The sequence below is a fragment of the Oncorhynchus mykiss genome, chromosome 12 (assembly GCF_013265735.2).
Source record: "Oncorhynchus mykiss isolate Arlee chromosome 12, USDA_OmykA_1.1, whole genome shotgun sequence".
NCBI lineage: Eukaryota > Metazoa > Chordata > Actinopteri > Salmoniformes > Salmonidae > Oncorhynchus > Oncorhynchus mykiss.
In genome coordinates, this window is record NC_048576.1 from 63,009,141 (window position 1) to 63,022,577 (window position 13,437).

At 42.8% G+C, this 13,437-nt stretch overlaps 1 protein-coding gene across 1 annotated transcript in view; it reads right to left on the reverse strand.

Annotated features, from left to right (window-relative positions):
• The window catches only part of LOC110537966 (thyroid hormone receptor alpha), a 116,743-nt gene that overhangs the window by 45,375 nt on the left and 57,931 nt on the right, over positions 1-13,437 (reverse strand). The window lies entirely within an intron of this gene.

Here is a 13,437-nt window from a genome sequence, read left to right on the forward strand (position 1 = left end):
TCCGCGGGTGATGTGGAGGTAAACCCAGGCCCTGCATGTCCCCAGGCACCCTCATTTGTTGACTTCTGTGATCGAAAAAGCCTTGGTTTTATGCATGTCAACATCAGAAGCCTCCTACCTAAGTTTGTTTTACTCACTGCTTTAGCACACTCTGCCAACCCTGATGTCCTTGCCATGTCTGAATCCTGGCTTAGGAAGGCCACCAAAAATTCTGAGATTTCCATACCCAACTATAACATTTTCCGTCAAGATTGACAGTTCTAAGGGGGAGAAGTTGCAGTCTACAGCAGAGATAGCCTGCAAAGTAATGTCATACTTTCCAGGTCCATACCCAAACAGTTCGAACTACTAATTTTAAAAATGACTCTCCAGAAATAAGTCTCTCACTGTTGCCGCCTGCTACCGACCCCCCTCAGCTCCCAGCTGTGCCCTGGAAACCATTTGTGAATTTATCGCCCCCCCCCCCCCATCTTGCTTCAGAGTTTGTTCTTTTAGGTGACCTAAACTGGGATATGCTTAACACCCTGGCAGTCCTACAATCTAAGCTAGATGCCCTCAATCTCACACAAATCATCAAGGAACCCACCAGGTACAACCCTAAATCCATACAAGGGCACCCTCATAGACGTTATCCTGACCAACTGGCCCTCCAAATACACCTCCGCTGTCTTCAACCAGGATCTCAGCGATCACTAACTCATTGCCTGTATCCGCTATGGGTCCGCAGTCAAACGACCACCCCTCATCACTGTCAAACACTCCCTAAAACACTTCAGGCCTTTCTAATCGACCTGGCCCGGGTACCCTGGAAGGATATTGACCTCATCCTGTCAGTTGAGGATGCCTGGTCATTCTTTAAAAGTAACTTCCTCACCATCTTAGATAAGCATGCGCCGTTAAAAAATGCAGAACTAGGAACAGATATAGCCCTTGGTTCACTCCAGACCTGACTTCCCTCGATCAGCACAAAAACATCCTGTGGCGGACTGCAATAGCATTGAATAGCCCCTGCGATATGCAACTGTTCAGGGAAGTCAGGAACCAATACACGCAGTCAGTCAGGAAAGCAAAGGCCAGCTTTTTCAAGCAGAAATTTGCATCCTGTAGCTCTAACTCCAAAAAGTTCTGGGACACTGTAAAGTCCATAGATAACTACAGCACCTCCTCCCAGCTGCCCACTGCACTGAGGCTAGGTAACACGGTCACCACCAATAAATCCATGATAATCGAAAACTTCAACAAGCATTTCTCAACGGCTGGCTATGCCTTCCTCCTGGCTACTTCAACCTCGGCCAACAGCCCCCCCCCCCCCCGGCAGATACTTGCCCAAGCCTCCCCAGCTTCTCCTTTACCCAAATCCTGATAGCAGATGTTCTGAAAGAGCTGCAAAACCTGGACCCGTGCAAATCAGCTGGGCTTGACAATCTGGACCCTCTATTTCTGAAACTATCCGTCGCTATTGTCGCAACCCCTATTACCAGCCTGTTCAACCTCTCATATCGTCTGAGATCCCCAAGGATTGGAAAGCTGCCGCAGTCCTCCCCCTCTTCAAAGGGGGAGACACCCTGGACCCAAACTGTTACAGACCTATATCCATCCTGCCCTGCCTATCTAAGGTCTTCGAAAGCCAAGTCAACAAACTGGTCACTGACCATCTCAAATCCCACCGTACCTTCTCCGCTGTGCAATCTGGATTCCGAGCCGGTCACGGGTGCACCTCAGCCACGCTCAAGGTACTAAACGATATCATAACCGCCATCGATAAAAGACAGTACTGTGCAGCCGTCTTCATCAACCTGGCCAAGGCTATAGACTCTGTCAATCACCATATTCTTATCGGCAGACTCAGTAGCCTCGGATTTTCGAATGACTGCCTTGCCTGGTTCACCAACTACTTTGCAGACAGAGTTCAGTGTATCAAATCGGAGGGCATGTTGTCCGGTCCTCTGGCAGTCTCTATGGGGGTGCCACAGGGTTCAATTCTCGGGCCGACTCTTTTCTCTGTATATATCAATGATGTTGCTCTTGCTGCGGGCGATTCCCTGATCCACCTATACGCAGACGACACCATTCTGTATACTTCTGGCCCTTCCTTGGACACTGTGCTATCTAACCTCCAAACGAGCTTCAATGCCATACAACACTCCTTCCGTGGCCTCCAACTGCTCTTAAACGCTAGTAAAACCAAATGCATGCTTTTCAACCGTTCGCTGCCTGCACCCGCACGCCCGACTAGCATCACCACCCTGAATGGTTCCGACCCAGAATATGTGGACACCTATAAGTACCTAGGTGTCTGGCTAGACTGTAAACTCTCCTTCCAGACTCATATCAAACATTTCCAATCTAAAATGAAATCTAGAGTCGGCTTTCTATTCCGCAACAAAGCCTCGTTCACTCACACCGCCAAACTTACCCTAGTAAAACTGACTATCCTACCGATCCTCGACTTCGGCGAGGTCATCTATAAAATAGCTTCCAATACTCTACTCAGCATACTGGATGCAGTTTATCACAGTGCCATCCGTTTTGTTACTAAAGCACCTTATACCACCCACCTCTGCAACCTGTATGCTCTAGTAGGCTGGCCCTCGCTAGACCCACTGGCTCCAGGTCATCTACAAGTCCATGCTAGGTAAAGCTCCCCGTAGCACCCGTAGCACGCGCTCCAGCAGGTGGATCTCACTGATCATCCCTAAAGCCAACACCTCATTTAGCCGCCTTTCCTTCCAGTTCTCTGCTGCCTGTGACTGGAACGAATTGCAAAAAAAAATAAAAAATAAAAAAATAAAAAAAATCGCTGAAGTTGGGGACTTTTATCTCCATCACCATCTTTAACCTTTCTGATCCCGGATCCGGGATCGTGAATACAGACTCAAGCTCATTACCATAACGCAACGTTAACTATTCATGAAAATCGCAAATGAAATGAAATAAATATGCCATCTCTCAAGCTTAGCCTTTTGTAAACACTGTCATCTCAGATTTTCAAAATATGCTTCTCAACCATAGGAAAACAATAATTTGTGTAAAAGTAGCTAGCTAGCGTAGCATTTAGCGTTAGCATTAGCGTTAGCATCCAGCACGCAACATTTCAACAAAAACATAAAAGCCTTCAAATAAAATAATTTACCTTTGAAGAACTTCAGATGTTTTCAATGAGGAGACTCTCAGTTAGATAGCAGATGCTCAGTTTTTCCAAAAAGATTCTTTGTGTATTAGAAATAGCTCCGTTTTGTACATCACATTTGGCTACCAAAAAAAACCGAAAATTCAGTCCTCAAAACGCGAACTTTTTTCAAAATTAACTCCATAATATCGACTGAAAACATGGCAAACGTTGTTTAGAATCAATCCTTAAGGTGTTTTTCACATATCTCTTCGATGATATATTGTTCGTGGAAGCATGGTTTCCCCTCTCAATCAAATGGAAAAATACTTGCACATGGCTTTGCGCACCAGTTTCGACGCAGGACACCAGGCGGACACTTGGAAAATGTAGTCTCTTATGGTCAATCTTCCAATGATATGCCTACAAATACGTCACAATGCTGCCGACATCTTGGGGAAACGGCAGAAGGTCTAAGCTTATTCCTGTCGCATTCACAGCCATATAAGGAGACATTAGAAAACAGAGCTTCAGAAATTCTGCTCATTTCCTGTTTGACGTATCATCTTGGTTTCGCCTGTAGAATGAGTTCTGGGGCACTTACAGACAAAATCTTTGCAGATTCTGAAACTTCAGAGTGTTTTCTTTCCAAAACTGTCAAGAATATGCATAGTCGAGCATCTTTTCGTGACAAAATATCGCGCTTAAAACGGGAACGTTTTTTATCCAAAAATGAAATAGCGCCCCTAGAGATGCAACTGGTTAAACATCTGCTATCTGAGCAGCTAACCGATCGCTGCAGCTGTACATAGTCCATCGGTAAAAAGCCCACCCAATTTACCTACCTCATCCCCGTTTTTATTCATTTACTTTTCTGCTCTTTTGCACACCAGTATCTCTACCTGCACATGACCATCTGATCATTTATCACTCCAGTGTTAATCTGCTAAATTGTAATTATTCACCTACCTCCTCATGCCTTATGCACACAATGTATATAGAGTCTTTTTTTTCTACTCTGTTATTGACTTGTTTATTTCATGTGTAACTCTGTGTTGTTGTCTGTTCACACTGCTATGCTTTATCTTGGCCAGGTCGCAGTTGTAAATGATAACTTGTTCTCAACTAGCTTACCTTGTTAAATAAAGGTGAAAAAAATATTAAAAAAATAAAATCCCAAACGCAAAAAAGGTCACAACAGTTTTCCAAGTCCAAAAAAGTAAAAAAATCAAATCCAATTCTAATATATTTTTTTAACATTGCATTCAGGCCAAAGAGATCAATATTGGTTTCATCAGACCAGATAATCTTGTTTCTCATGACCTGAGAGTGCTTTATGTGCCTTTTGGCAAACTCCAAGCAGGCCGCCATGTGCCTTTTTCTGAGTTGTGGATTCCATCTGGTCACTTTACCATAAGGGTCTGATTGGTGGAATGCTGCAGAGATGGTTGTCCTTCTGGAAGGTGCCCCCCATCTCCACAGAGGAACTCTGGAGCTCTGTCAGAGTGACCATCGGGTTCATGGTCACTTCCCTGACCAAGGCCCTTCCCTCCCGATTGCTCTGTTTGGCCGGACGACCAGCTCTAGGAAGAGTCTTGGTGGTTCCAAACTTCTTCCATTTATGATGGAGGCCATTGTGTTCTTGGGGACCTTCAATGCTGCAGAAATTTTTTGGGTACCCTTCCCCAGATCTGTGCCTCACCACAATCCTGTCTCGAAGCTCTGCGGACAATTCCTTCAACCTCATGGCTTGGTTTTTGCTCTGACATGCACTGTCAACTGTGGGACCTTATATAGATAGGTGTGTGCCTTTCCAAATCAATTGACTTTACCACAGATGGACTCCAATCAAGTTGTCGATCCATCTCAAGGATGATCAATGGAAACCAGATGCATCTGAACTCAATTTCAAGTCTCATAGGAAAGGGTCTAAGTTCTTCTGTAAATCATTATTTATAAATTTGCAAACATTTTGAAGTCTGTCTATTTTCCGAATGTACTGTATACTAGAGGTTGACCGATAATGATTTTTCAACGCCAATACAGATTATTGGAGGACCAAAAAAGCCGATACCGATTAAAATCGGCAGATTTTTTTATTTTTGTTTGTAATAATGACAATTACAACAATACTGAAATAACACTTATTTTAACTTAATACATCAATAAAATCAATTTAGCCTTAAATAAATAATGAAACATGTTCAATTTGGTTTAAATAATGCAAAAAAAGTGTTGGATAAGAAAGTAAAAGTGCAATATGTGCCATGTAAGAAAGCTAACGTTTCAGTTCCTTGCTCAGAACATGAGAACATATGGTGGTTCCTTTTAACATGAGTCTTCAATATTCCCAGGTAAGAAGTTTTAGGTTGTAGTTATTATAGGAATTATAGGACTATTTCCCTCTATACCATTTGTATTTCATTAACCTTTGACTATTGGATGTTCTTATAGGCACTTTAGTATTGCCAGTGTAACAGTATAGCTTCCGTCCATCTCCTCTCTCCTCCCTGGGCTCGAACAAGCAACACAACGGCCACCATTGAAACAGTGTTACCCATGCAGAGCAAGGGGAAAAACTACTAGAAGGCTCAGAGCGAGGGACGTTTGAAACGCTATTAGCGCGCGCTAACTATCTAGCTATTTCACTTCGGTTACACCAGGCTCATCTCGGGAGTTGATAGGCTTTAAATCATAAACAGCGCAATGCTTGACGCACAATTTAGAGTTGCTCGCAAAACGCACGAAAGTGCTGTTTGAATTCATGTTTACGTGCTTAATTCTGCCTACCACCGCTCAGTCAGATCCTTGTATGCTCAGTCAGATTATATGCAACGCAGGACACGCTAGATAATATGTAGTAATATCAACCATGTGTAGTTAACTAGTGATTATGATTGATTGTTTTTTTTATAAGATAAGTTTAATGCTAGCTAGCAATTTGGCTTACTGCATTCGCGTAACAGGCAGTTTCCTTGTGGAGTGCAACGAGAGAGAGGCAGATCGTTATTGCGTTGGACTAGTTAACTGTAAGGTTGCAAGATTAGATCCCACGAGCTGACAAGGTGAAAATCTGTCGTTCTGTCCCTGAACAAGGCAGTTCACCCACCGTTCCTAAGCCGTCATAGAAACTAAGAATGTGCTCTTAACTGACTTGCCTAGTTAAATAAAGGTATAAAAACAAAATAAAATAAAAATAATAAAGGCAAATCGGCGCCCAAAAATACCGATTTCCGATTGTTATCCGATTGTTGACCTCTACTGTATACCCTCTAATATATCAAGGGAAAGCTTACATTCACAGCTAGCCATTAGACATTCTTGGAATGTTCAAGTCAACAGAACCTTGACCTTTGACCTCTAGGGTATACATCGCTTAAAAAAGGAAACCCTGATACATTAACCTTTGTTTGACAAGTGGTTCTGAAAGGTCATTAATTTACATTTGAAATTATATATATATATAGATATATAAAACCAACTTTGAAAGCACCAGCTACAACTAGTGTTTAAAAATAGACCATATTATACTATTAACGTTAGAATGTTTGAAGCTTAGCCACAGAATTCTATGTAGTGGGGCAGATATGTTTTTGGATTGTAACTTTGATGATGGAGGCACCACATTTCACACACACTGCTAGAACGGGGTTTTAAAAAGATGGAAGAAGATACAGGGCCATCACAGGATTCACATATTAACCCCACAGAAGCCTTTTTCCAATATGGCCACCAAACAAGTTTTGGGCTCCCGAGTGGCGCAGAGGTCTAAGGCACTTCACCTCAGTACTAGAGACGTCACTACAGACGCTGAATAGATCCCGGGCTGTATCACAACCGTCTGTGATCGGGAGTCCCCATAGGGCAGCACACACTTGAATTTGCCACATTTGAAACTACCTATTTCTCAGCCCCAGAAACTAGAATATGCATATAATTGTCATATTAGGATAGAAAACTCTAAAGTTTCCAAAACTGTAAAAATATTGTCTGTGAGTATAACAGAACTGATATTGCTGGCGAAAGCCTGAAGAAAATTCAATCAGGAAGTGCCTCTTATTTTGAAACCTCTCTGTACCTATGCAAGCCTATCCTCCATTTAAAGGGATATCAACCAGATTCCTTTTTCTATGGCTTCCCTAAGGTGTCAGTCTTCAGACATAGTTTCAGGCTTTTATTTTGAAAAATGAGCGTGAAGGATCACATTGCGTAAGTGGATAGGTGGGGGCTCTCAGAGTGAGTTTTTACGCAACTGAGTAAAGCCGCCATTGTTCCTCCCACTGTTATTGAAAAACCTACACACTGTTGATATATTATCGAATATATATTTTAAAAACAACATGAGGATTGATTATAAAAAACATTTGACATGTTTCTGTGGACATTATGGATATTATTTGGAATATATGTCTGTGTTGTCGTGACCACTCTTTCCTGTGGATTTCTGATCATAACGCGACAAACAAACGTCGGTATTTTGGGTATAAAAATAATCTTTATGGAACAAAAGGAACATTTGCTGTGTAACTGGGAGTCTCGTGAGTGAAAACATCCGAAGATCAAAGGTAAACAATTAATTTGATTGCTTTTCTGATTTGTGACCAAGCTTCCTGATGCTAAGTGTACATGATGTTACGCTATGCTTTCGATAAACTTACAAACGCTTGGATTGCTTTCGCTGTAAAGCATAATTTCAAAATCTATGACGACAGGTGGATTAACAAAAGGCTAAGGTGTGTTTTGCAATATTGCACTTGTGATTTCATGAATATGAATATTTTTTAGTAATATTATTTGACTGTTGCGCTATGCTATTCAGCGGTTGCTGACGAAAATGATCCCGCTAACGGGAGGGGTAGCGCCAAGAAGTTAACTGACTTGCCTAGTTACAGTGCCTTGCGAAAGTATTCACCCCCCTTGAACTTTGCGACCTTTTGCCACATTTCAGGCTTCAAACATAAAGATATAAAACTGTATTTTTTTGTGAAGAATCAACAACAAGTGGGACACAATCATGAAGTGGAACGACATTTATTGGATATTTCAAACTTTTTTAACAAATCAAAAACTGAAAAATTGGGCGTGCAAAATTATTCAGCCCCTTTACTTTCAGTGCAGCAAACTCTCTCCAGAAGTTCAGTGAGGATCTCTGAATGATCCAATGTTGACCTAAATGACTAATGATGATAAATACAATCCACCTGTGTGTAATCAAGTCTCCGTATAAATGCACCTGCACTGTGATAGTCTCAGAGGTCCGTTAAAAGCGCAGAGAGCATCATGAAGAACAAGGAACACACCAGGCAGGTCCGAGATACTGTTGTGAAGAAGTTTAAAGCCCGATTTGGATACAAAAATATTTCCCAAGCTTTAAACATCCCAAGGAGCACTGTGCAAGCGATAATATTGAAATAAAAGGAGTATCAGACCACTGCAAATCTACCAAGACCTGGCCGTCCCTCTAAACTTTCAGCTCATACAAGGAGAAGACTGATCAGAGATGCAGCCAAGAGGCCCATGATCACTCTGGATGAACTGCAGAGATCTACAGCTGAGGTGGGAGACTCTGTCCATAGGACAACAATCAGTCGTATATTGCACAAATCTGGCCTTTATGGAAGAGTGGCAAGAAGAAAGCCATTTCTTAAAGATATCCATAAAATGTGTTGTTTAAAGTTTGCCACAAGCCACCTGGGAGACACACCAAACGTGGAAGAAGGTGCTCTGGTCAGATGAAACCAAAATTGAACTTTTTGGCAACAATGCAAAACGTTATGTTTGGCGTAAAAGCAACACAGCTGAACACACCATCCCCACTGTCAAACATGGTGGTGGCAGCATCATGGTTTGGGCCTGCTTTTCTTCAGCAGGGACAGGGAAGATGGTTAAAATTGATGGGAAGATGGATGGAGCCAAATACAGGACCATTCTGGAAGAAAACCTGATGGAGTCTGCAAAAGACCTGAGACTGGGACGGAGATTTGTCTTCCAACAAGACAATGATCCAAAACATAAAGCAAAATCTACAATGGAATGGTTAAAAAATAAACATATCCAGGTGTTAGAATGGCCAAGTCAAAGTCCAGACCTGAATCCAATCGAGAATCTGTGGAAAGAACGGAAAACTGCTGTTCACAAATGCTCTCCATCCAACCTCACTGAGCTCGAGCTGTTTTGCAAGGAGGAATGGGAAAAAATGTCAGTTTCTCGATGTGCAAAACTGATAGACATACCCCAAGCGACTTGCAGCAAAAGGTGGCGCTACAAAGTATTAACTTAAGGGGCCTGAATAATTTTGCACGCCCAATTTTTCAGTTTTTGATTTGTTAAAAAAGTTTGAAATATCCAATAAATGTCGTTCCACTTCATGATTGTGTCCCACTTGTTGTTGATTCTTCACAAAAAAATACAGTTTTATATCTTTATGTTTGAAGCCTGATATGTGGCAAAAGGTCGCAAAGTTCAAGGGGGCCGAATGCTTTCGCAAGGCACTGTAAATAACTTTTTTACATTTTATTTTTTAACTCAATAGGGTCTTTATTAGATAAATTTTGCATTCTCATACCTGTATGAAATATAATTGTAGCATGCCCAATATCATAACATGTTCATAGTGACGTAGAACACACTACCAAATGAGCAGGCTGTGCAGATATAACGATTATTCACAGAACTGTAAGAATGTGCCCAAAAAACTGTCCGAATCACTGATTTCTAAAGACGTCACGATCAATAACTGCAATGTTTTCTCTTCAAACATGTCAAATGGATATGTACAAGTGAATAGTCATGGATGTGAGCCCCGACTCAAATGATATACGTTATCCTATTAACTGTCGCTGGTTGCTCAGCTCCGAGAGGAACTCTTTGTCCAAAACCATCTAATAGAAACGCGGAGGCGTTGTTCCCCGGTGGGGAAAAGAAAAGGAAGTCGCCCTGGATAAGAGAGTCTGTCAAATGACTAAAATGTAAATGTTACATGAGATAAGGAGGCGGCAGGGTGGACGAGAAGCAGAAGAAGGGGTCTTGATTGTAAAAGCGGCAGATGCATGGCCTCCTAAGCGAGGATCGAGGGAGGGGGGGGGGGGGGGGTTAGAGGGAGTGGAACCACTCACATCTCATCAACACTCTATAAAAGATGGAAGTTCTACCTTCTTCATATCCCCCTCCCCTTTAACCAGAAGGCAGTCATGTTGTATATGTCGAGCTATATTAGAGAGTGTGTGTGTGTGTGTGTGTGTGTGTGTGTGTGTGTGTGTGTGTGTGTGTGTGTGTGTGTGTGTGTGTAGAATGGTAATGCAAAGCCTTATGTGGTGCAGCCATCTGCTCATGGTGGGAAGTCTGTGGCTTAAGCACCAGCTATCTTCATACTAACGGTCTCACGTTACATCTACTGTACATCGCGTGTAGGTGCTGTTTTTGGCCCTGTGTTTTGCTGGTCTGCCTAAAAACAGGGTCTCGATTCAATCAAAATCATAGGACATAAAGACCTAGCTACTTCTACCAGGTGCTTCCTCACAGGTACACGTTTGTGTGTGTGATCGAATGTGTGTGCGCATTCCTGCATGTGTGCGTTGAGCCACAAGTGGGAAGTCTAGTGTTAATTCTGATGAAGCATACTCGTCACACTAATACCTCCAGAACAGGAGCAATGACTTCCCAGGCAGCTGCCCTGGCCAAGGGGTTGGTTTTGCGGGTAGTCAGTCCACTCAGCCTGCATGCCTGGCAGCTTTTATGAACGGGCATGCCCAAAACCCCTGCCTGGCTGCGTCACCACCCAAAACACACAGCACAGGGAATCCTCTTCCCCTAGCTGCAACCAGAGTGTCTGTGTGTACTGTGTTTGTTTGAGACTGTGACAAAAGCGGGCCCTGAGCCACAAGCACTCTGGTAAGAGCAGGAGCCCAAGGTGAGAGTGCTACACACAGCTGCGCGCGCACACTTCCCTTTGCAGTGAGGCTGACTGAATTTGCATTCCAGTGTTCACAGTAAACCATCAAAAAATTTGATCGTTTCATATACACCAACCAGAGATGGAGATCAATGTTGCTGCTGAGAAGGGAAATGAAACCTCTCCCTCCCTCTCATGAAAAAGGAAGCTGGACTGTTGAACGTGCTGGGAAATCGCATAAGATACGGTTGTTACTGTAATGAATGCTTCAGAAAGGCCACAGTGTTAAAATAGCAACACAGAGCATACCTATGGGGAGTGACAGATGGGTCTGCGTCCTAAATGGCACCCTAATCCCTTTATAGTGCACTTCTTTTGATCAGGTCCCATAGACTTTAGTCAAAAGTAGTGCACTATATAGGAACTTGGGTGCCATTTAGGATGCAGACAGGGTCTACGGTAGATACCTGTATTGTTCTCCAGGGAGAGGAGACTGGGAGAAAAGGGGCAGAGGTGGGGTGGTGGAGGGTCTCTGGTTTCCTTTTAGCCATAATCTTGCGTGACTGCGAACAATGTACTTCAAAAGGTGAGACGGCACTGGCCTTCTTTAGGGCCCCTGTAAAACCAAGCCCCCCCTACAATATCAATGAACATGAAAGACCCTAAGGGTACACAGTGATTGCAAAAGCAATAACGGCAGTAATATGGGGATAGGTGTGTGAGGAGACACCCAAGTTCCAGTATGGGAAGCAGAAAGCACACCAGACCTCGGAGCTAACCTTGCATGTGAAAGAAACCCTTTAACGGTGAATAGATTTTTAAAAAAAAACATGGTCTCTCTCTCAGGTCTTGGAGAGAAAAAATAAAATAGAACCATGACACTCAAACTTGACCCATACACACCTCTAACACCCAGGTCCAGTCAGAGTGTTGACATGAGCCTAACCATGTCTAAGATTCTCTACTGCACTTGGTCTGCCTTCCACATCTCATTCACACAGATAAGCAGAGGTGGAATGTGTGTGTGTGTGTATATATATAATATATATATTTGTAGTTGAGTACTCAACTTGTGTTAGTTTATTAAAAAAGGTTAAGGCATTCCAAATGGGTTAAAGAACAGACAATATATTCATTTCTATCAGTATTTATCAGTGAGAATTAAGGACAGGTTAGTAGACAGGCCTTTGTATCTGTATCAAACTTTATTTACTGTATAAAGCTGAGACATTACTAAAAAGGCATTTAAAAGCGGAGATTTAAAAGCGGAGAAGGTAAAAAAAAAAAAAAAAGAACAGTCACTGGTCGCCCCAGGCGCATTTGTTGTTCTATTTGTATTTATTTTTATTTTTTGTATTTTTTTTAAAGAGGTGTTGAGCATCCAGTGACATAACAGAAAAGACTAGTGGACATCAATTGCAGACTTCCTAACTTGAAGCTGAAGTTTATCATGTGTGATGTGTATGGAACTGGAGCTTGGAGGGAATAGTAAGGCAGACCTGTTGGCTGGTGCTAAGCAGACCAGGCCTGTTATTAAAATATGGGCTGCTTTCAGACTTGATATACTGTACATGCTGCTTTCTGACTTCATATACTGTGCAGGTGTGAATTCTTGTTCTCCATGCATCCAGCCGTCTGTCTGACAAGTCGACAGAGCATTGAAGCCTGCCACGTGAGGCTTACATTTGCTGGACTTCCCCGTGAGTATCTCAAGTCCCTTTATGGCTCCTTAAAAGGATAGTTCACCTCCAAAATCAACATGTTTTTCAGGCGTTTTAGGATCTCAAATATGGTCAAAATGTTGAGATGAGTCCCACACCATCTGTTGTGTATATCCAGCTATAAGCCTCAATCCCAAATAAATGGGAAAGAAAGGCACCACCCGAAATGATGACATAAGACATCCAGCTACATCTATACAACAGATGGCATGGGTCATGCCACAGAGTCATCTCAAACATTTGACCACTTTCCGGGCCTGAGCAACAACATCAATAAATACAATTTGTGTGTGAATTTGTGTGTGAATTGTTCCTTTAAATCCGGAATCTGACTGACAACAGGGCAAAGGTTGTGATGGAGCATGAAGGTATACTTTATCAATACTGTAGGTCTACCTGTGGAACAACCCAGTTCTCGTGGACGTGGCCACGACCAGGGCTAGTCAGTATTATTCCAGAGCAGTGGTGTGGTGGGCGGAACGTTCCGCAGGGTTCCGGAGTGTTACAGAGTGCATCTGGCCTGGAACTCCCCACCAGCAGCAGGGCAGTAGGCCCCAGGTGGGATTTATGAAGTGTTAAGAATGTTTTGATCTCAAAACCTGATGCAGGCCATCTGGGAGCAGTCTACACCTCACTGGCGCCTCGTCCTCCATCCACCCACTCCCCCTACAGAAAACACTCAGTGTATCTAATATACAGGGAGGTAGCCTGGGTAG